The sequence below is a fragment of the Giraffa tippelskirchi genome, chromosome 1 (assembly GCF_054371585.1).
Source record: "Giraffa tippelskirchi isolate mGirTip1 chromosome 1, T2T-mGirTip1v1.2.pri, whole genome shotgun sequence".
In the NCBI taxonomy this organism is placed as follows: Eukaryota; Metazoa; Chordata; class Mammalia; order Artiodactyla; family Giraffidae; genus Giraffa; species Giraffa tippelskirchi.
Window position 1 is genome coordinate 19,344,168 of NC_137275.1, and position 21,822 is coordinate 19,365,989.

General features: G+C 37.3%; 1 protein-coding gene and 1 non-coding gene across 2 annotated transcripts in view; one reads left to right on the forward strand and one right to left on the reverse strand.

Annotated features, from left to right (window-relative positions):
- Positions 1 to 21,822, forward strand: part of LOC145515391 (uncharacterized) — a 674,380-nt gene that overhangs the window by 49,184 nt on the left and 603,374 nt on the right. The gene's annotated exons all lie outside the window — the stretch shown is intronic.
- TRNAD-GUC (transfer RNA aspartic acid (anticodon GUC)) lies at positions 343 to 415 on the reverse strand. The gene has a single exon. It is a non-coding gene; the product is annotated as a tRNA-Asp (tRNA).

The window sequence follows — 21,822 nt, forward strand, 5'->3', positions numbered from 1 at the left end:
AAACTTGAATATTTATTGGAAGGACTGATACTGCAGCTCCAATACTTTGGCTACCTGTTGCAAAAGAGCCAACTCATTGGAAAAGACCCTACTCATTGGAAAAGACCCTGATGCTGGGAAAGATTGAAGGTAAAAGGAGAAGGGGGAGGCAGAGAATGAGATAGTTAGATAGATAGCATCACCAACTCAACAGACATGAGTTTGAGCCAACTCTGGGAGAGAGTGAAGGATAGGGAAGCCTAGCGTGCTGCAGTTCATGGGGTTGTAAAGAGCTGGACATGGCTTAGTAACTGAACAACAACAACAATGCAGGATCTTTTAGTTGTGGCATGTGGGGTCTAGTTTCCCGACCAGGAATTGAACCTGGGTCCTCTGCATTGACAGTGCGGTGTCTTAACCACTGGGCCACCAGGGAAGTCCCTCATAATCTGTTCTGCGTGAGTGTGTGTGTGTTTGTGTGAGTGTGTGTTTATGTGTGTACTGAGATTCTGTTTTGTTTTATTTTGATACCATGGATCCTTCTAGCAGTCAGAAGAATGTTTTTGAATGCATAAAATGGAATGTATAAGATTACATAATATATAACAATCTTTATTGAAATCCAGTAGCATCATGATGTAGTAGTAACTACTGTAATTTTGAAGTAGTGGTGGTACAAATGATATGACAAAAAGTCAGCAACAATGTGATAGGATAGGAAAACATCTGGGATTTCTGACAAATTCCTGGATGTTTCTAATATTACTGTGGTTTGTGCTCTATATTATAACAGAAGGAAACCCAAGTTAGAGGTTTGTGTGTGGGGGAAGATAATTATATCCAACCCAAGTTCACAATGCCCTGATGAAGAACCCCTTCTCTTAGGGTGGGAGAACGAACTGGCTGTAAATCCACCAGTACAAACCCAGTCACCCAGGCCTCCTCACAGGTGGCAGAGGGATCCATAAGGCAACTGCCATGTGACAATTGAACCAGATTCATCACGCCATTTCTTTATGCATCATTTTCTTGTGTGTGTCACTGAACCAGATATATTGGCTCCATCTTTACCCAGTGGTTAAACGTAGTGATCTATGTCAAATAAAATATGTCACATGCCTTCAGGTCCTTAGAAGCAAAGTCAGTATTTAGTAGGTGTAATTTAATCTAGGTAAATGTAGGGAAAATTAAATGGGTGAGATTAGTTTTCATTATTCATGATTCTATCTTTACCCAGTTTTTTTCTTTGATGCCCTTCCTAAGAAATATTGCTTCATGATGATCTTTTCCACGATCTTAATGAAAACAAAGTAGCTCATCTCAATTACTCCTTTATTAAAATGTGGTTTGTTATCACATTATTATTAATAATTAAAAATTTCTTTGTTAGTTGAAAGATACTGGAAAAAATCCAATAAAGCCAATAAAAGGGAAAAAAGAATCACTTTCAATCCCTCAACTCTTTTGGGGAGCTACATAAAAAAGAAATGACTGTTATCCTGTTCTCTGAACCCCTACTCTACAAGATAAATAGAGTTGATGGTGGGGGTTTAAAAATTTTTCGTTCAACTTTGTCTAGCCGAGTATCTATGTGTATGTGTGCACTTGGGTGTGCATTTGTGTTTCTGTATGTATGTGTGTTTTATTGGTCACTGGCATCAGCTGTGGTAACTCGAGTGCTTCCTATCTGGGTTGCTTTTCCATTCCTTTTCTTTGGCAAAATCAGTGTTTCTAGAGATGGTTCTTCTGTTCCACATGGTCCTTGGGGTTGGTCATGGAGCACTGCGCACTTTTGATATAGAGGTGAAAATTGAGACATGAGTATGACTGGCTGTTGGGATTGATCAGTTAGGAACAGAGATTTGTAGGATGTTAGTCCAGGTTGGTTCACTTTCAACAGTCTTTCAACAGCTGCTTCTGTTTCCTTTGGTATTGAGTTTGGAATGCTAAAATTTCCCAGATCTCTTTGCAGTAGGTGTGGGACGTGATGTTATTCAGCCAGTGAAAAGGAAACGAGAAATCTGCAGAGGGTTTGGGGGAACCTTTGCTTTCCTGACACAAGTGCTGTTTCTTTTTTCTCAGCCTGTCCCCAGAGATGTGTTAGCTTGAGCACCAGTTGCCACACTGGGAGCACAAGGCAGGCTGGAGAGAACTGCATAGCTTTGAATGGAGGCCAGCAGATGCCTACTCTGGACACTTATTGTGATGTGCGGGAAAACTTCAAAACTTTTATGTGTTGGAACTAACATTAATTGGGTTTTCTGTTACCTGCCTCTAAATGCAAAACTTGACTGATTCAACATGTGTTTTGAGCTGGAGCTATCAGGTCTATCTTGGACTTTTTTTGGGAGCTGAATGGGGAGACAGCTTGTTTCTCTGGGTTGCTTGGTTGAATGGTTGGGAGTCCAGACTTCCAAGGGGCCACTTCAGCTACCCTGAGAAAGGATTTATCTGAAGAATGAAACTAAGGAGCAACAAGCCCAGGAGAGTAACACAGGCCTAATGCATCCTTTGAGTTCTTGGATGCAGTCTTGTCTAAAGCCCAATTTATGATAACAAGTTTCCTTCTTGCCTGATGTGGTTTTTCTTTTTTTTTTCTTTTGTGCCGAACCAGTTTTACTTTTTTTTTTTTTAATTTAAATTTGCATTTTTTTTTTTTAAATTGGAGGATAATTGCTTTACAATGTTATGTTGGTTTCTGCTGTGCAACAGTGTGAATCAGCCTTAAGTAGCTTGCTCCCACCCTCTATCCTATTCTACACCTCTTGGTTGTCACAGAGCGCTGGGTTGGGCTCCCTGTGTTATACAGCGACTTCCCACTGGCTATCTATTTTACACATGGTGTGTATATGTGTCTCAGTTTGTCCCAGCCTCTCCTTCCCCTGCTGTGTCCACAAGTCTGTTCCCCGTACGGTTGTTAGTTGTGTTTGTCTCCCTTGCAGCTGACGGACTTCTGACTAATTGGGTCTGCAAGCGCCCCATTCTCCCACGCCCACACACTTGCCTCCATTCCAGAGATGCCCACGGTTAGTTTAATATGTGTTTTCCAGTTTCTTCTAATTTCTCCACATCCTCACTAACACTTACCATTATTACTATTTTTAATAATAGCCGCCTGAATAGATATGAGTAGTATTTTATACTATCTTAATCAGCATCTCTAAGTTACAAGTAATTTTTTAAAAAGTCAAAGGTACTAAACTAAAGTGGGTTTGACATAATTTCTTCAGTAATATCAGCTTCATCTATCTGCATTCCCATGTGCTTTCTTGGGGCTTCCCAGGTAGCTCAGTGGTGAAGAATCCACCTTCCAATGCAGGAGATGCGGATTCGATCCCTGGGTCGGAAATGGCAACCCACTCCAGTATTCTTGCCTGGAGAAACCCATGGACAGAGGAGCCTGGTGGGCTGCAGTCCATGGAGTCGCAGAGTTGGACCTGACCGAGCTTATACACACATGCTTTCCTGAGTGGAAGAGTAAAGGGGTAGAAGTATATTTTGTGTGCCAGGAATTAAGTATAACCAGTACATTCAGTAATCTGAGCATGTCCATTTCATGTGCATGTGAATATTTTGCCAGATGGTAGTGAAGCAGATGAATAAAATAATATCCCTTATAGTCTATTGTATGTTTATAGATGTGGGAAATTTTTTTTGTTAATAATGCTGTTAATGGAATTTGATATATGAAATGGCTAACTATTTCCAAGATTTAGCAAAAAATTTTCATTGGACATGACTTTTTGTGTGTGTGGTTTGGATAGTTCTGAATTCTTTTAAAAATATTTTTATTTTTTATTGAAGTATTTACAGTGTTGTATTAATTACTGCTGTATAGCAGCGTGGTTCAGTTATATATATATATGTATATATACACATTTCTTTTTAAAATATTCTTTTCCATTATAGGATATTGAATTACATTGAAACTATATAGTAGTTTCAATAAACTATATAAATAAACTATAGTTTATTTTAATAAACTATAGTTTATATATTTTTAATAAACTATATATAGAACTATATAGTTCTCTATGCCATACATTAGGACCTGGTTATTTTTCCATTCTCTATATAAAAGCTTACATCTGCTAACCCCAACCCCCAACTGCACCCCTCCCCCAGTCCCTGCCACCTTGGCAACCACCAGTCTGTCCTTTGTGGACATAGGTGTTTATACTCCTTCTCAGAGTCCTTGAATCACCTGCTTCTTCTGAAGGAGGCCCCTTCTCTGATGCTGTCACCTCTTGTGGTTCCCTTGCTTTCTGGATTTTGAGTTGAGGCCCTGGATCCGTCCGGCATTCGCAATACCAATGCTGAGCTCCACCTGCATGAAATTAGCCTTTACTTCTGCATTTGGGCACTCAGGGCATGGGATCCAGCCTCCTGAGCAGGTGTTGAGGGGCTGGATGTGGGTTCTGAGAACCTTTGATCAAGGGACCCTGGAGATAGGGAACGGGGTAAATAAGCTCTCCTTTTCCTCTGCCCTGGACTGCTCCAGGGTGCTTACTTCTTGTAGTTAATTACTGAGAAACCCCAAGTGACCAGTAAACACTTGGCTGAGTGACCCACTGTGTCTCTGCAGATTGAGGCAAAATGGTAGGTGGCTTGCAATTTCCAAGGAAAGTACCAGCACTTTAATCCTTGCTTCGAGTTCTGCTTCTTGGGGAATTTGGGCCAAGACATAACTCCCTATATATTTTTTGCTGAATTGTTCTGAACTGCTGCTGCTGCTGCTGCTAAGTCACTTCAGTCGTGTCCGACTCTGTGCAACTCCATAGATGGCAGCCCACCAGGCTCCCCCGTCCCTGGGATTCTCCAGGCAAGAACACTGGAGTGGGTTGCCATTTCCTTCTCCAATGCATGAAAGTGAAAAGTGAAAGTGAAGTCGCTCAGTCGTGTCCAACCCCTAGCGACCCCATGGATTGCAGCCCACCAGACTCCTCCATCCATGGGATTCTCCAGGCAAGAGTACTGGAGTGGGTTGCCATTTCCTCCTCCGGTTCTGAACTAGTAGACCTTAATAACTATGGATAATTATTGGTCATTAAACCCATGAAAAGATGCTCCACATCAATAATTATTAGAGAAATGCAAATCAAAACTACAATGAGGTATCACCTCACACTGGTCAGAATGGCCATCATCAAAAAAATCTACAAACAATAAATTTCATAGAGGATGTGGAGGAAAGGGAACCCTCTTGCACTGTTGGTGGGAATGTAAATTGATACAGCCACTTTGGAGAACAATATGGAGGTTCCTTAAAAAACTAAGAATAAAACTACCATGTGACCCAACAATCCCACTACTGGATCTATACCTTGAGAAGACCATAATTGAAAAAGACACATATCCCCCAATGTTCATAGCAGCACTATTTGCAGTAGCCAGGACATGAAAGCCATCTAGATGTCCATCTACAGAGGAGTGGATAAAGAATATGTGGTACATATATACAATGGAATACTACTCAACCATAAAAAGAATGAGTTTGAGTCAGTTCTCGTGAGGTGGGTGAACCTAGAGCCTGTTAAACAGAGTGTAATAGGTCAGAAAGAGAAAAACAAGTATCATATATTAAAGCGTATATATGGAATCTAGAAAAATGGTGTTGATGAACCTATTTGCAGGGAAGGAATGGAGATGAAGATGTAGAGAACGGACTTGTGGACACAGTTGGGGAGGGAGAGAGTGGGACAAATGGAGAAAGTAGCGTCAACATATATACACCACCATGTGTAAAGCAGATAGCTTGTGAGAAGTTGGTATATTAATACAGCACAGGGAGCCCAGCCTGGTGCTCTGTGATGAACTAGAGGCGTGAGATGGGGGGAGAGGAGGGAGGCTCAAGAGGGAGGTGATTTATGTATAATTATGGCTGATTGGCGTTGTTGTATGGCAGAAACCAACATAACAATTTTCCTCCAATTAGATAATAAATTTAAAAAAATCTATGGATGATTATAAGACTTAATGAATTCTGTTATTTCCAAAAATGCCTTTTCTAAAAGCAGTGCAAATTAAGGTCCTATTTCTCTTTGGCATTAAGCTATGATTATTGAAGTGTACTGATTATTAAAAATATAAGGTCACTACTTCTTTCATCATATTTGATTATCTTTTCCTGATCACACATGTAATACATGTTCATTGCGGATATATCAGAAAATAAGCAAGAAAAATATAGTCAGTAATCACAATGCAGGAAGTACAGTTGGTTGATATCTTTCCAGCTTCTTTTCTATGTATATGTATATGTATATGTATATGTATATGTATATGTATGTGTATATATGTATACTTTTTATGTATATTTATGTGTATACTTATGTGCATTGTGATTACTGACTATATTTTTCTTGTTTGTACATTTTTTTTTTCTGCAAAAACAGGACCAAACAATCCTTTCTCTTTTGGAGCCAGTGTTTTGGACTCAATATTTCCATGTCACTAGTTCTACAGCATCATTCTTTTTCCTGGTTGCTTAATAGTCCATTGTTATTATGATATGCTCTAATATTACTTTAAGTAGGCCATTGTGAGAATCATGTATAGAATCATACACTTAAAAGTTCTTAGTAAACTGTAAACCACTATACTAAAGTAAATGATAATAATTATTCTTATTTGTTGAATTAGAAAGTTGAAAACTTTTTGTTTGTGGTTTTGTTTTTCTGCCTAATCTATCATTTTAGCCTTTGTCTTTTTGGAGTTATCTATTCAGAAGAGGTTGAAATAGTACTGAGTGAGGGAAATTTTTCCTGCTCCAGGACACTGGAATTGAATTCTGCTGCCCTGAAGAAAACTCAAGAAGGATATCATGTGAATTTAAATCATCTCGTCTCTTTGGAGGGCTGGTAAGGCTGATTCAAAAATCAGCTCACTCTGTATAACTTTATGCATGCTCATCATTTTATATTCTTAATACAAAATACATGACCACTACATGCTATTAGTGGGCACATGTGCAGTGTAATTTCAGACATGTCAACCCTTTCTGACACCACCTAATGATTTTTGCTGTGCAAAGAAGAATGTCACCTGGAGGGGCTGTAATAATGAGCAATTTCTTTATCAATAATAGATAGAACTAGTCAGTGCCAAGGTCCAAATTGTTGGGTAAATTGGGTCCAGGTCCCTAGTGGTCACTGGTGTTTCTCCATGATTATCTGAGAATGGTTTCACTTACTGGATGAGTGGAAAGCTGAGTAGGTAATTTTTGAATACCTCCTAAGGGATACCCTTTGCCTTGTAGCGAAGTCTTGGGTTGGGATAGGAATTGGTAGAACGTTGAGACTTGCATGTTAGAGTAATCTTCAGTTAAAGAAGTTGTTGAACATTTGTATCTTTCTGCCACTTAGCAGGAAGCTAAGGCACACATACAAGCTGAATGATCCAGGAAGCTGTTTTGGTTGGTGGCTGAAGGCAAGGTTTATTTTGCTCAAGTGTTTGACTATGGTGTTCATGATAATTCAAGATATTTTCCCGCCTTGAAGATCCTTTGGGGGTTTTACCTGAGTCAGAAAAGTCTGAGTAAAAGGAACAAAGCGTTTTCCTCAAGAGTAAAAACTTCTGTATTTGGCCCAGAGAAATATGGATTGGTCTCTAGCAGAGGATTCTTTTTTTCAGGCAGGGTTAATAGGGAGTAATGTTTTATTTATGATATTAGTGAGAGAAAATACAGAGAATTCTGTTGCTTCAGGAATCTGCCTGAAGAATCTAAGAGAGAGGATCCTTCCCGTTTCTGGGAAGGCTGCTGTTCATTGTTGCGGTCCAAGGAGGCTTAGGAATACATCCTAGTGTGCTTTGGGCTCCCTCAATTTCCAGGCTGCTCAAGAAATGGTCTCACTGCCACCTCATACCTCATTTCTACTCCTTCCCCCATCTCACCCTAATTAAATTATATATTGGAGAAATATGTGTTTAACTGCAATTAATTATCTAGAATTTTATTGTTAAAAAAACTTATAATAGTCTCAAGTCAATTTGCAATGTAGGGATAAAGAAAAGGAATCATGAAACCGACACAGATTGTTCAAGTATTTTTAGTAGTCCTGATTAGAGTTTTGGATTCTATTCCTATTGCCTGTCAAAACACAAATCTGCCTCCTGTGGTGCTTAGCATAATGTTTGCTTTTCTTATTTATCAATTAAGCACTTTTATATTTGCCTTATTAGAAGATTTTTGTTGAAGAGGGGTGGTAGCTTTTTATTTATTGATGGTTAACACGTTGAACTTGACTCTGGATCTGCTTCATCCCAGAAAATCGATTTTATCGGTGATTTGTGTTTATACTTTGGTGATATTTGACCTAGTTTTCATTAGCAAAGCTGCCCTGTGCTCAATTCCAGTAGCTGTTTTTAGGTGATTTCTTTATACTCCTTTTCTTCTATGAGTCTTGGAGAATGCCATGTCCCTACTGTGTGATGTCACTCAGCCATTAGCATCACTGAAGTGTCAGTGCTGGGAGAGTTCAAGAGGGGATTTAAAGGAAGAAGGTCAACTCTGTCATCATTGTCTGTTACATTTCGTTCAGTGAACTCCCCATATTATTTCCAGAGACTTCATCATCTTTCTCTGTGCCCACTTTGGCTTTTATACATTTGTTATCTGTTTCGGTCCATTTGTGGACTGGGAATAACCCTACCAAGAACCTTCTCTTCAGGAGATACAAAAGTAAGACATTCTTTTTCCAGTTTGTTTTTTTCCCCTCAAGGAGATATAGATAAGAATTGTCATAGTACAAAATTATAAATAATGTCAGTATCCATTATTGGGAAACAATTAAATGTACTAATTTATCCATACATTGAAATACTGTAGTGTGAATTCTTTTTTTAAATCCAGTAAGTCTATATATACAAACACGATCTTCTACAATTTTTGTTGAGTGAAAATATCAGTTTTCAGAATGTGGCTTGAAAGATGATGACATTTAGGTAGAAATGATATCATCATATTATTGGATTCATTTTCTTTGTGACATATTTTTTATGTTAGATATAATTTGATATTTTGCTTAATTTTTGCATGTGTATTCTGAAACCAGTTTGGTCTCATATCAGTTAGCTTTTGCTGTGTAATGGAGAGTTCCAAAACAACTCCAAAAACATACAAGCTTAAAGCAGTGGTTTCAATGACTGGATAGTTCTCCTTCTTCCCTCACTGTGCACATTCTGCCCCTATTTTGTTATTGATCAAGGAGTTCTAAGGTGGACTCAAGAAAGGTGCTCTTGGGAAAAGCATTCCTGTACTTTAGAACTGTTCCTCTTCAGTGATATATCTGTGCTTTATTTAATTATGATTAGTATCAGGTCAAGCACGTAGTAGTTGCTTAAGAATATTTGTTAAAGTTAAAAATAATACTTAACTTTTGTGAACTGCTTCTGTATGCAGGGCAATATTTTAAGTGCTTTCTATGCAGTAATTCATTTAACAAATATATGAATATTTTTAAAGATAACAGAAGAAAATGCTTCTGAATTGACAGACATCAATTTGATCCATATTTTATTGACATTTCTGAACATGCTCAAAGTCATTTTTGAATTTAGTAGGAAATATTTACTAAATGCAGGTACTCACCATTATTAAAATTTCACTCTCAACTTCTGTGCTTGCAGCAGGTGTTTAAATAATGTTTCCAGGGATCTGAAGAATCAGAAAATATATTTCCATTTCTCTTTTTATCATGTTTGATAGAGCGGTTGGATGTTTGGACATTTGGAAGTTGTTATTATAAACCAAAATTATTAGTCTTATTAGTATTTTCTTGTATATGCTTGAGAATGGGTATTAAAGTTTTAAACCACAAAAGCTTGTGTAATAATAAACTCTGGGTGGACTGTTTTGTGATGCATCATACTATTTTCCCTGAGACCTCGTTTGCAGGGAGAAAATGACTGTCCTGAATACTATACAAGTGACTAATATGCATTAATAAACAACATGGCAGTGCTTTATATATCTTTGTCTTAGTTCAGGGCCTTTAATTTAGGATCTCAGTAAGTGAGTATTGAATTCAGTAATTTGGAAACAGGCAAAAAATTCATTCATATTCTCATCAATAAACACTTCCACTATTAGCATTTATGGGTATTTTATTCTGGATTTTTTTCTCCCAAAGATAATGAAGATGTTTCCATGGGTTATTATTCTAATCTTTGTAACCATCATTTCAACATTTTTTAAAAGTGGAAATATCCTCCTGTCTTTTTTTCTCATAACAGGAAATAAATAAGAAATTCAAACCTTTAGAAATGCATTAAGTGCAAAATGAAAATTCTTTATAACTTCACTTCTCAGAGATAACATGTTTAACAGTTTTATCCATTATTTGAAAACCTGCTTATAATTCCATTTAGTGTGTTTACTTACCTAAGTAGTTTACTTAGGTTTTATTATGTGATATATAAGATTTTTCTTCTAATTTTTGCTATAAAAATAATACTCTAATGAATATCTTTGCACATAAAGCTTTTCCTATTTTTATTTCTTAAAGAATCGTATAGAATAAGATTAAATCATGAAAATAGTAAAATTATTGTAAAAATATCAAAACTTGCAAAATTTATTTTGGAATTATTGCGTCAAAAGCTATGAATGAACTTAAAGCCTTTGAAGAACATTTTCAAATTGCTTTCAAAATGGTTGTGCCAATTTATATCATCAGTGATGCTGAAATATTGAAACCTGGTATAAAAGTACCAGGTTAATATACATATTACCATATGTAAAATAAGGACTTCCCTAGTGGCTCAGCTGGTAAAGAACCCACTTGCTAATGCAGGAGACACAAAAGACCACGGGTTCAATCCCTGGGTCTGGAAGATTCCCTGGAGAAGGAAATGGCAACCCACTCCAGTATTCTTGTCTGGAGAATCCCATGGATAGAGGAGCCTGGCAGTCTACAGCCCACGGGGTCACAAAGAGTTGGACATGACTGAGCGTGCATACACATACACACATACATATATGTAAAATAGATAGCCAGTGGGAATTTGCTGTATGACACAGGGATCTCAACTGGGTACTCTGTGACAACCTATAGGGGTGGGATGATATGGGAGGTGGGAGGGAGGTTCAAGAGGGAGGAGACATGTGTACCTATGGCTGATTCATGTTCATGTATGGCAGAAACCAACACAACATAGTAAAACAATTATCCTCCAATTAGAAATAAATTTTAAAAAAATATATAAATAATAACAACACAAAAGTGATAAGTGAAATGAAGTGTTAGTCGCTCAGGTGTGCCCGATGCTTTGCGACCCCAGGGACTGAAGCCCACCAGGCTCCCCTGTCCATGGGATTTTCCAGGCAAGGATACTGGAGTGGGCTGCCATTTCCTTCTCCAGGGGATCTTTCTGACCCGGGAATTGAACCCTGGTCTCCTGCACTGCAGGCAGATTCTTTACCAACTGAGCTACCAGGGAAGTTAAGTGATAGGATTGAACATAAATAGAATAGAATTGAACATAAAAAGAATTAAAAAAATACCAGATTCACAACACGCTGTCTGTAGAGAATATTATCATTCACCAAAACACTTGCTAATTTCATGAGAAAAATAGCACTTTCCTGTGGTTTTATTTTGTATTTCTTTAATTTCTGTTGGAATGTTTCTTCATGTTTGTTTATTTGTTGTATTTTCTTTGTGGATTGTCTGTTTATATATTAAGTAATCAGAGTTGTGGGTTTCTCCTTGTTGTATATATGAACCCTATACATTGTAACAAAAACAATAATTTGTCTGCTGTATAAGTTAAATTTGTTCTCAGTTTCAGTCCAATTCAGTCACTCAGTTGTGTCTGACTCTTTGTGATCCCATGGACAGTAGCACGCCAGGCTTCCCTGTCCATCACCAACTCCCGGAACATGCTCAAACTCATGTCTTCACATCAAGTGGCCAAAGTATTGGAGTTTCAGCTTAAGCATTAGTCCTTCCAAAGAATATTCAGGACTGATTTCCTTTAGGATTGACTGGTTGGATCTCCTTTCAGTCCAAGGGACTCTCAAGAGTCTTCTTCAACACCGCAGTTCAAAAGCATCAATTCTTTGTTGCTCAGCTTTCTTTATGGTCCAACTCTCACATCCATACATGACTAATGGAAAAACCATAGCTTTAACTAGACGGACCTATGTTGGCAAAGTTCAATTCAGTTCAGTTCAGTCACTAAGTCATGTCCTACTCTTTGTTACCCCATGGACTGCGGCACACCAGGCTTCCCTGTCCATCACCAACTCCTGGAGCTTGCTCAAACTCATGTCCATTGAGTCAGTGATGCCATCCAACCATCTCATCATCTCTCGTCCCTTTTTCCTCCTGCCTTCAATCTTTCCCAGCATCAGGGTCTTTTCCAATTTTGATTTTTTTTTTTTAACTTGGAGAAATTTCCAAGTTTTAGCTGGTAAAGCTATTGATCTTTTGTTTCTTCTGTTGCTTTTGAACTTAAAAATTCCTTCTCCCTCTACAGGTTTTATAGTTTTTGTGTTATGAGATTTTACTGCTTAAGTTCTTGACCTATCTGGAATTTGAATAGTTAAGACAAGAAAGGCAATTCTCTAATTGGTTTGTTTTGAAATTTTCATCTCATTTTCTCAGCATCATTTATTAAATAATTCTTACTCTTTCTATTGGTTTGTGATAATTCTAGTATCATATTTAAAATTTTTAGGTACCAATTGTACTTAAATTGGTAGATTTGTACTAATTGGTATGAATTGGTCTCCAAATTAGACAAAGTCTAATTCTGAGTTATTTATTTGAATCTAGGTATGTGTGCTTTTTGTTTACTTACTTATGTATTAAATGATTTTAACTACCTAATTTTATAGTTGACTTAGGACATATTTATTGAGAACCCACATGTATCAAGCTCAGTAACTTACTAACATCTCTTTTATACACTTTTTGATATTCTTACATGCTTATTCTTTCAGGTGAATTTTAAAATAAAGTATCCTCTACCATCCTGTTGAAATTTTAAATGCAAATATAAATTTTGATATTTTTACAATGATTTTACTATTCTCATTACTTTTCTTCTGTAAATATTTGTTATTTTCATGATATGCATATTTCTCATGGAAAATTTCCCTTTAAAATTTTTGCTATTTCTGTAGTAAATAAGATATACTTAAAAATCATATTATCTAACTGGACTACTATATAGAAATACTATTGACTTAAAGAAATATTTATATTTGGCCACTTTTCTAAACTCTTTTCTTAGTTCTTCTAGATTTTAGAATTCTTTATTTAAATATTATCTTCAAATAGTGATAATTTTATAATTTTCTTTGCAGCATTCATAGCTTATTTTATCATATAAATAGTACAAAATACAAGTAGTAGAAAGTGTCATTGTTTTGTGTTTAATTTTAATATTATACCTGTAGAATTTATTTATTGACTGTGAGGCTGGTTATTGGTTTGATTTTAAAAATAGCTTCCATTTATTGGGTACATATCATGTACCTGGAAATGTGTTATATATGCATAAGGTTTAGTGGTGTTATTTGACCCTGGGTCTATTTAATTTCAGAGTTTTTCCTCTTCTTTGTCCTGTTTTAAAGCTGTTAACAAAATCAGGAATGGAAGTAATTCCATCAACTCCCTTTTTGGCATCTGGGTGTTTTATTTAGTGATGTAATGATGTTATGAATGGATATTTGATCCTTTGTATAAAATGATATCCTTCTTTATTTGAAAAAGGATTTTAGTAGCTCTGAAGTATTTAGATATCAGGGTTAAAAAAAGATGACAAGTTGAGGCAAATGATTAAATGGAAATTATCTTATGGATTTTCTTATTTGGCTTTTTATTAGGGCATATCTTATTAACAAATTTTTCACCACTGGGCCATTCTTACTTTCCCTGTTTAATTCTGTTTGGTTACCTTAGATGACATTTTATTGAATTAAATCTGCTAATATTTTATTAATAATTTCACTTGTATTCTTGAGTGAAAATTTGTGACATCTCCTCTCTTTTTCCCTTTCTTCCCTCTCCTTCCTATCCTCTTTTCCTTAAAAAAATTTTTTGTATTGTCTTTGTGAGGTTTTGGTATTAGGGCTATATTTGTTCTTCTAGAACCTATTAGGTTCTTTTCCATTTTTTCTTTATGTTCTGGAGCTAAGTCTATTTATTTACTACAACAGACTCTTTGCTCCTAAAATTTTTCAAGTCTTTGCTTATAAAAGAATGTGATCTGGGAATACAAGCATTCCAGTACATAAGACAAGAAATTAAATGTGGGAAGACAGTATATATATATATATATATATATATATATATATATATATATATTTATCCCTTGCAAGTGTCTACCCTTCTTTATAAGTAAATTTCCCTTCTCAAATAAGAATAATAACAAGGACCTCTGTACTTTGAGATTAATCCATATTTTAAACTGGAATTTTCTGCTGTAATAATTACATTTGCTGGTCCATCAGTTCAAACTTGATGATCTGTTGACATTAGTGGTCCCTGAAAAGCTTCTTGATGATTTATTATTATGTTTATGCTCCGCCCAGGCAACAAACCCACTTATTTTCTTCTTTGTTGTCATCTTGTTGAGAGCGTTTCGTTGTAATGACTATCAGGGCTTCCCCAAAGGGCACGATGTCATTCTCTTCTTTCTCCTTTGAGAGAAAGTATGGTGCAGTTCTGAGAGCTGGGGCCACTCTGGAGCAGCCACTCTGCTTAACAACAGTTGCCTTTTCTAAGTCTCATCTTTGTCATCTATAAAGTGGGAACATCAATACAACTTAAGCCACTGGCTTTATGAGAAAATGCTTCTAAAATGCTGAACATAGATTCTGACACACTGTAAACACTTAGTAAATGGTAGCTCTTCTTACTTGATTCTTGGTATTTACTGCTGCTTTTGTTATTATACCAACAATGTCAAAATATATTCAACATGTAAAAAATGTAAAAAGAGTAACATTTTTATTTTAAAAATCTGCCTTTTTTGAGATATAATATACCTACAATAAAATGCTTCCATAAATGTTGACAAGTGCATGCACAGTCGAATACAGAACATTTCCACTGCCCAAATGATTCCATGTGCTTTTTCCCAATCAATCTCCATCTCCCAGCTCCAGGTCTAGGCAGCCACTGATCTGCTTTGTATCATTATAGATTTAATTTTTCTTTTGTAGAGTTTTATGAGAATGGAATTATGCAGTAGGAACTTCTTTGCATTCTTTTTCTGACACTTAGCATGTTGTTTTAGAGATTCAACTACATTGCTGCATGGAGCAGTTTTTTAAAAAATTGCAATTAGTTTGTTCCCAGTTCTGGGGTATTATGAATAAGGCTCCTATAAACATTCATGTAACAATTTGTAAACATCTTTTTATTTTACTAATTTTTATTCGAGCACAGTTGATTAACAATGTTGTGTTAGTTTCAGGTGTACAGTGAAGTGATTCAGTTATACATACACAAGTATCTATTCTTTTTCAAATTCTTTTCCCATGTAGACTGTTACATAATATTGAGCAAAGTTCCCCGTGCTATACAGTAGATCCTGGTTTACCCATTTTAAAAAAGGACATGTTTTCTTTTGAAAGATGCTTGGGGGAAGAATATTCCTGAGTAATGTGGTAAATACAGGTTGAACTTTCTAAAAAGCTGTCAAACTGTTTATCAAAGTGGCTATATTGTTTTACATTTTCACCAGCAATGTCTGAGAGTTCCAGTTGTTCCACATCCTCACAAATATTTGATATTGTCAGTTTTTAAAATTTTAGCTATTTGAATAAGGAAGTAGTGGTATCTCATTGTGGTTTAAATGCATTTTCTTTATGAATAAAGATGTGGAACATTGTTATATAAGCTTTTTGGCATTCCTTGCATCTCCTTTTGCAAAATTTCTGTTCAGATATTTTGCCCTCTTAACTGGGTTATTTGTCTTCTTTTTATTGAGTTATAAGAGTTCCTGTAAATTCTGGATACAAGTTCAGTGTCAGATAAGTATATGCACTTTGAATATTTTCTTCTGGTAGTCATATAGTTTGGTTTTTATATTTAGGCTTAGGATTATTTCAAATTAATTTTTGTGAATAGTGAGGTGAGGATCAAAGCCCATTTTTTTCCCATGTGACTATCCTATAGTTCTATTACCATTTTTGTTGAACATATAGATGGATCATATATTAATAGGTATCTTTTCTGTTTCTTTTCATTGATATATATGTCTTTTTTTTTAAATGCCAAACCATTCTGTTTTGATTACAGCAGCATTATATTAAGTCTTTAAACCATGCAGTGTGGGTTCTTTGTTTTTCTTTTTCAAAATTGCTGTGAGTATTTTAGGTTCTTTACATCTCCATATAAATTTTAGAATCAGCCTGTCAATTTCTACAGTAAAGTCTGCTGGGATTTTGATTGATATTGTGAAGAATCTATAGACTAATTTGGTGATAATTGACATCTTATCATATTGATACAGATTATATGTCTCCATTTATTTAGGTTTCTTTTTGCAGCAATGTTTTGTTGTTTTCAGTATAAGGCCTTGCATACATTAAAAAAGTTGTCCTAAAAAAAAAGTTGTCTTAATTATTTAATTTTTTTTTTTGATCCTATTATAAATGATATTGTTTTTTAGCTTCAATTTCTAATTGCGTATTTCTGGAATTTAGGAATACAGTTGATTTTTGAGTCTTGCGCTTGCATCCTGTACCTTCTTTTACACTGTCATTTCTAGTATCTTTTGTCTAGACAAAAGATTTCCTTAGGATTTTCCATGTATATGAGCATATCATGTCCACTAATAAAGACAATTTTACTTCTTTTTCCCAATCTGTATGCCGTTTTTTACTTGTTACATTGGCTAGGACTTCTAGCAAAATGTTGAATAAGAGTGGTGAGAAAAAGAATTCTTGCTTCTGATTTTAGGGAAAAAGTATTCAGTCATTCAACACTGTGTATTATAACTGTAGGTTTTTCGTGTGTCAGTTGAAGAAGTTCTGTTCCTAGTCTGCTGAAAGTTTTAAACATGAATGGATTTTTATTTTTGTCAGATACTTTTTCTGCATTTTGCGATACAATTGTATTTATCCCTTTTCTGTTAATATTGTGAATTACATTCATTGGTTTTCCAATGTTAAACCTTTCATTTCTGGGATGAACTCCATTTGATCATGACATTTTACTGTTTTTACATATTGTCCAGTTTAATTTTGCCTGAGATGCCAATTATTTTGTTACATTGGGTGCAGATCATGTAGGATTTCATCTATCATTGATGATGTCCAAAGAAATAGTAAGATGCAAGGTATAAGGCAGAAGAGATGTTCCTCTAAAACTGAGAGTAAGGGCTTCCCTAATGGTCCAGGGGTGAAGAATCGGCCTACCAATGCAGGGGACATAGGTTCGATGCCTGGTCCAGGAAGAGTCCACATGCCACAGGGCAACTAAGCCTGTGTGTCACAACTACAGAGCCCGAGTTCTAGAGCCTGGGCTCTAAAGCAACAAGAGAAGCCACTGCAGTGAGAAGCCCGTGCACCGCTAGAGTAGCTCCTGCTCACCACAACTAGAGAAAGCCTGTGTGCAGCAACAAAGACCCAGTAGACCCAGAAATAAATAAATAAATATTTTTAAAAAATCTCAGGCAACTCTGTTGGCCTGCACTTGCATTCCAAACAAACAAACAAACAAAAAAACTGAAAAAGCCATCAAGGATAATGGGTCATGTGTTTTATTGCCATAGTATTAACTGACCCAAATCCAAAGGTTTCTGTTTTATAGAGATGTTTTCAGAAATGTGGGAAACTTCATGGTGAATATAATCTCATAAGACTTTTTCTTCCTTATTTTCTTGTAGAAGTTGTCAATTTATATTCCTGCTCATGAGCTAGAGAAAGCTTCACAAATGGACTTCAGTTATTCTACCTGCCTTGAGAGCTGACAAATTCAATAACCTAGATATGTTACCTAGGCTCTACAATCCAATATCAAGGCCTTTCTTCCCAATAGAATTTAAGTAATGTAAACAACAAAAAAGGGGCATGGGGGAATGGAAATGTACAGAGCAAAGTCCTTAGGAGTAAATCAGTTCTGAGTGATGATCCAAGGGTTATGCTTCTGGTGCCTTTGAGGATTATTCTGCATTGTGCAATCTGAGGCTGTAACTATAAAATAATCTTTAAGGTTGCCATTAAATTTGTCATAGTGGAATCCTTCTCCGGTAAAAGGTAAAGTTCTCACCAGAGCCTCCATAGCAAATGTGTTGGGAGCACTTAAAATATATACAATGAAAAAAAATCTTTCAAATGTACACTGAACTGTGTGCACCTTTTTTTGAGATTATCATAGTCTTTTCCCAAGGACCTCCAGATTCTTCTAGTGCCCCATACTGTGTCCGCTTACAGAGAGGGATTGCCATCCCAAATATTAATCCAGAAGGCATCTTGCAGTAAAAAAATCAGCATGAACACCTTTCTTTAGGAGGTTCAGGAGTTCTGCTCTGGTTTGAAGACTTCTTAAAAGCAAGATCTACACACCGCTCCGTGATTGTAGAGCTCAGGAAAAGTTTGCTGAGAGAAGGTATGGACAGGGACTTCCCTGTTGGTCTGGTGACTAAGACTCTGAGTTCCCAATGCAGGTGGCTCGGGTTCATTCCCTAGTCAGGGAACTAGATCCCACATGCCACAACTAATAGTTTGCTTGCTGCAACTAAAGATCCTGCATGCTACATCTAGGATTGAAGATCCCACATGGAGCCTCTAAGACCTAGCACAGCCAAATAAATAAATAAAGTATATTTTTCAAAAAGTATGGACATTTCCATGAAACAATGTATTTGCTAATTTGTTCAGAAGTTGTGATGCTGGAAATCCTAAAACTATAGATACAGTCCAGTTTCTGGATTATAGACTTTTAATAGCTGAGGAATATGAACTCGATTTTTAGAACAATTTATTGATTTTTGGCTGTGCTGGATCTTGACTGCTTTGCGAGGGCCTTTCTCTAGTTACAGCCAGCCACGGCTAACTCTTCTTTGAGGTGCGGGGGCTTCTCATTGCAGTTTCTTTTCTTGTTGTGGAGCACAGTCTCTAGGCATGTAGGCTTCAGTAGTTGGGGCTCTTGGGCTCTAGAGTGTGGGCTCAATAGTTGTGCTGCATGGGCTTTGCTCTGCAATGTGTGGGATCTTCCCAGACCAGGGAATGAACCCGTGTCTTCTGCATTGATAGGTGTATTCTTTACCAAGGGAGATGCGGGGATGAGGGACCCAAACGGGTGTAGCCAGGAACACAGAGGAAATCCCCGCACTGAGTAATAAGCCAAGTGAGCGTTATGATCCAAATGCCAAATTCGTCTATAAATAGGAAATCTATTTTTTTTCTGGAATATGCAAGCAAATTAAAAATCATCCTTTATGCACAGCCGGATTTCAGAACAGATGTGTGCACTGCTGCTCAGTTTTCAATTTGCAGGCCATGGCAACAGGCCAGCTCTGTATGTAAGTGGAATAGGAAACCGCCCACACGCCGGAACTCTCTATGGCAGCAACATGAGAGTTAGGGATTTTAGGCACGAGGTTTTCTTCTATTCCCCAGTCCTTTCTGGTTACTCACTGACGCTTGAAATACATTTAACAAGGCACAAGGGCTTTGAATCACCAGTTGGAGAAACACTTCCTAGTGGCTACTCCCCATGGCTCTCATATCATTCTGTATGTTTTAATCCTAGTCCTTATCATAGTGTACAGACCGGGAGTGTGAGTTATATTTCTGTATTCCCAGGATCCAGCACAGTGTCCATCCTAAGATAAGTTGATTATTAAATATTTGTTGAGTGAATGGAAGTTACACTTAGGTTTTTTCTGTCTCAAAGTTTTATTTATTTTTGACCGTGCTGGGTCTTCGTGGCTGCGAGGGCTTTTCTCTAGTTGTGGCAAGTGAGGGTTACTCTTCTCTAGTTGTGATGTGCAGGCTTCTCATTGCAGTGGCTTCTCTTGTGGAGCAAGGGCTCTAGGGTGTGCAGGCTTCTTGAGATGCAATTCCCGGGCTCTAGAGTGCAGGCTTGGTAGTTGTGGCACACAAGCTTAGTTGCCCTGAGGCCTGGGGGATCTTCCTGGACCTGGGATCAAACCCGTGTCCCCTACATTGACAGGCAGATTCCTAACCACTAGGCCACTAGGGAAGACCCTACACTTAGGTTTGTTGTTGTTTTTCAGTAGCTAAGTCATATCTGACTCTTTGCGACCCCATGGACTGTAGCACGCCAGGTTTCCCTGTCCCTCACTATCTCCTGAAGTTTGCTCAAACTCATGTCCATTGAGTCAGTGATGCCATCCAACCATCTCATCCTCTGTCGTCCCCTTCTCCTCTTGCCATCAATCTTTCCTAGCATCAAGGGCTTTTCTAGTGAGTCGGTTCTTAGCATAAATGATTATTATCAGAACTTTTGCTGATTCTTGGTTTCTAAATGATCTGGGTGAGGAAGGGACTTCCAGGAGAGGAGGAAGGAACCAGAAGGAGGAAGCTGAGAAGACTCAAGCAAACTTTATCTCCTTCATGATTTTCCTTGCAGCCTACCCCAGCTTGGCTGGCTGAGAATGGGGCCGCCTGAGCGACACAGGAAAAAACTTATACTTTTGTTCTTGTGCAAATTGAAAAGTGATGGGTCCAAGTCATTATGAATGTTTCCTCTGGTGCCCAAAGTGCATAGCATGCTGCCTAGAACTGTAATCCTAGGACAACAGGGAAGTCCTCTCTTGGACATTGATTCTTTTTTTTTTTTTTTAGTTATTTTTCCTTGAGTAATAAGAACATATTCTTATGTTATTACTTATACTTTTGGTTACACAAGTTGTAACACTATTATTGTATTACATTATTTGTTGTTGTTCAGTCCCTCAGTCATGTCCAACTCTGCAACCCCATGGACTGCAGCACACCAGGCTTCCCTGTCCATCACTGTCTCCCAGAACTTGCTCAAGCTCATGTCCATTGAGCCAGTGATGCCATCCAACCATCTCGTCCTCTGTCGTCCCTCCCAGCATCAGGATCTTTTCTAATGATTCAGCTCTTCACGTCAAGTAACCAAAATATTGGAGCTTCAGCTTCATCATCGGTCCTTCCAATGGATATTCACGATTGATTTCCTTTAGGATGGACTGGTTGGATCTCCTTGCAGTCCAAGGGACTCTCAAGAGTCTTCTCCAACACCATAGTTCAAAAACATCAATTCTTTGGCTCTCAGCCTTCCTTATGGTCCATCCTTTATAGTCCATACATGACTACTGGAAAAACCATAGTTCTGACTATACGAACCTTTGTCAGCAAACTAATGTCTGCTTTTTAATATGCTGTCTATATTTGTTGTAGTGTTCCTTCCAAGGGTCAAGCATCTTTTAATTTTATGGCTGCAGTGATTTTGGAGCCCAAGAAAATAAAGTTTGTCACTGTTTCCATTGTTTCCCCATCTGTGTGCCAGGAAATGATGGGACCAGATGCCACGATCTTCTTTCTTAAATGTTGAGGTTTTTTTATTTATTATTATTATTTTTATTTCTTTTAGTTGGGAGCTAATTACTTTACAATATTGTAGTAGTTTTTGCCATACATTGACATGAATCAGCCATGGGTTTACATGTGTTCCCCTTCCTGGACCCCCCTCCCACCTCCCTACCCATCCCATCCCTCTGGGTCATCCCATTGCCCCAGTCCTGAGCATTTGTCTCATGCATCGAACATGGAATGGTGTTCTGTTTCACATATGATAATATACATGTTTCAATGCTATTCTCCCAGAACGTCCCACCCTCACCTTCTCCCTCAGAGTCCATAAGACTGTTCTATGCATCTGTGTCTCT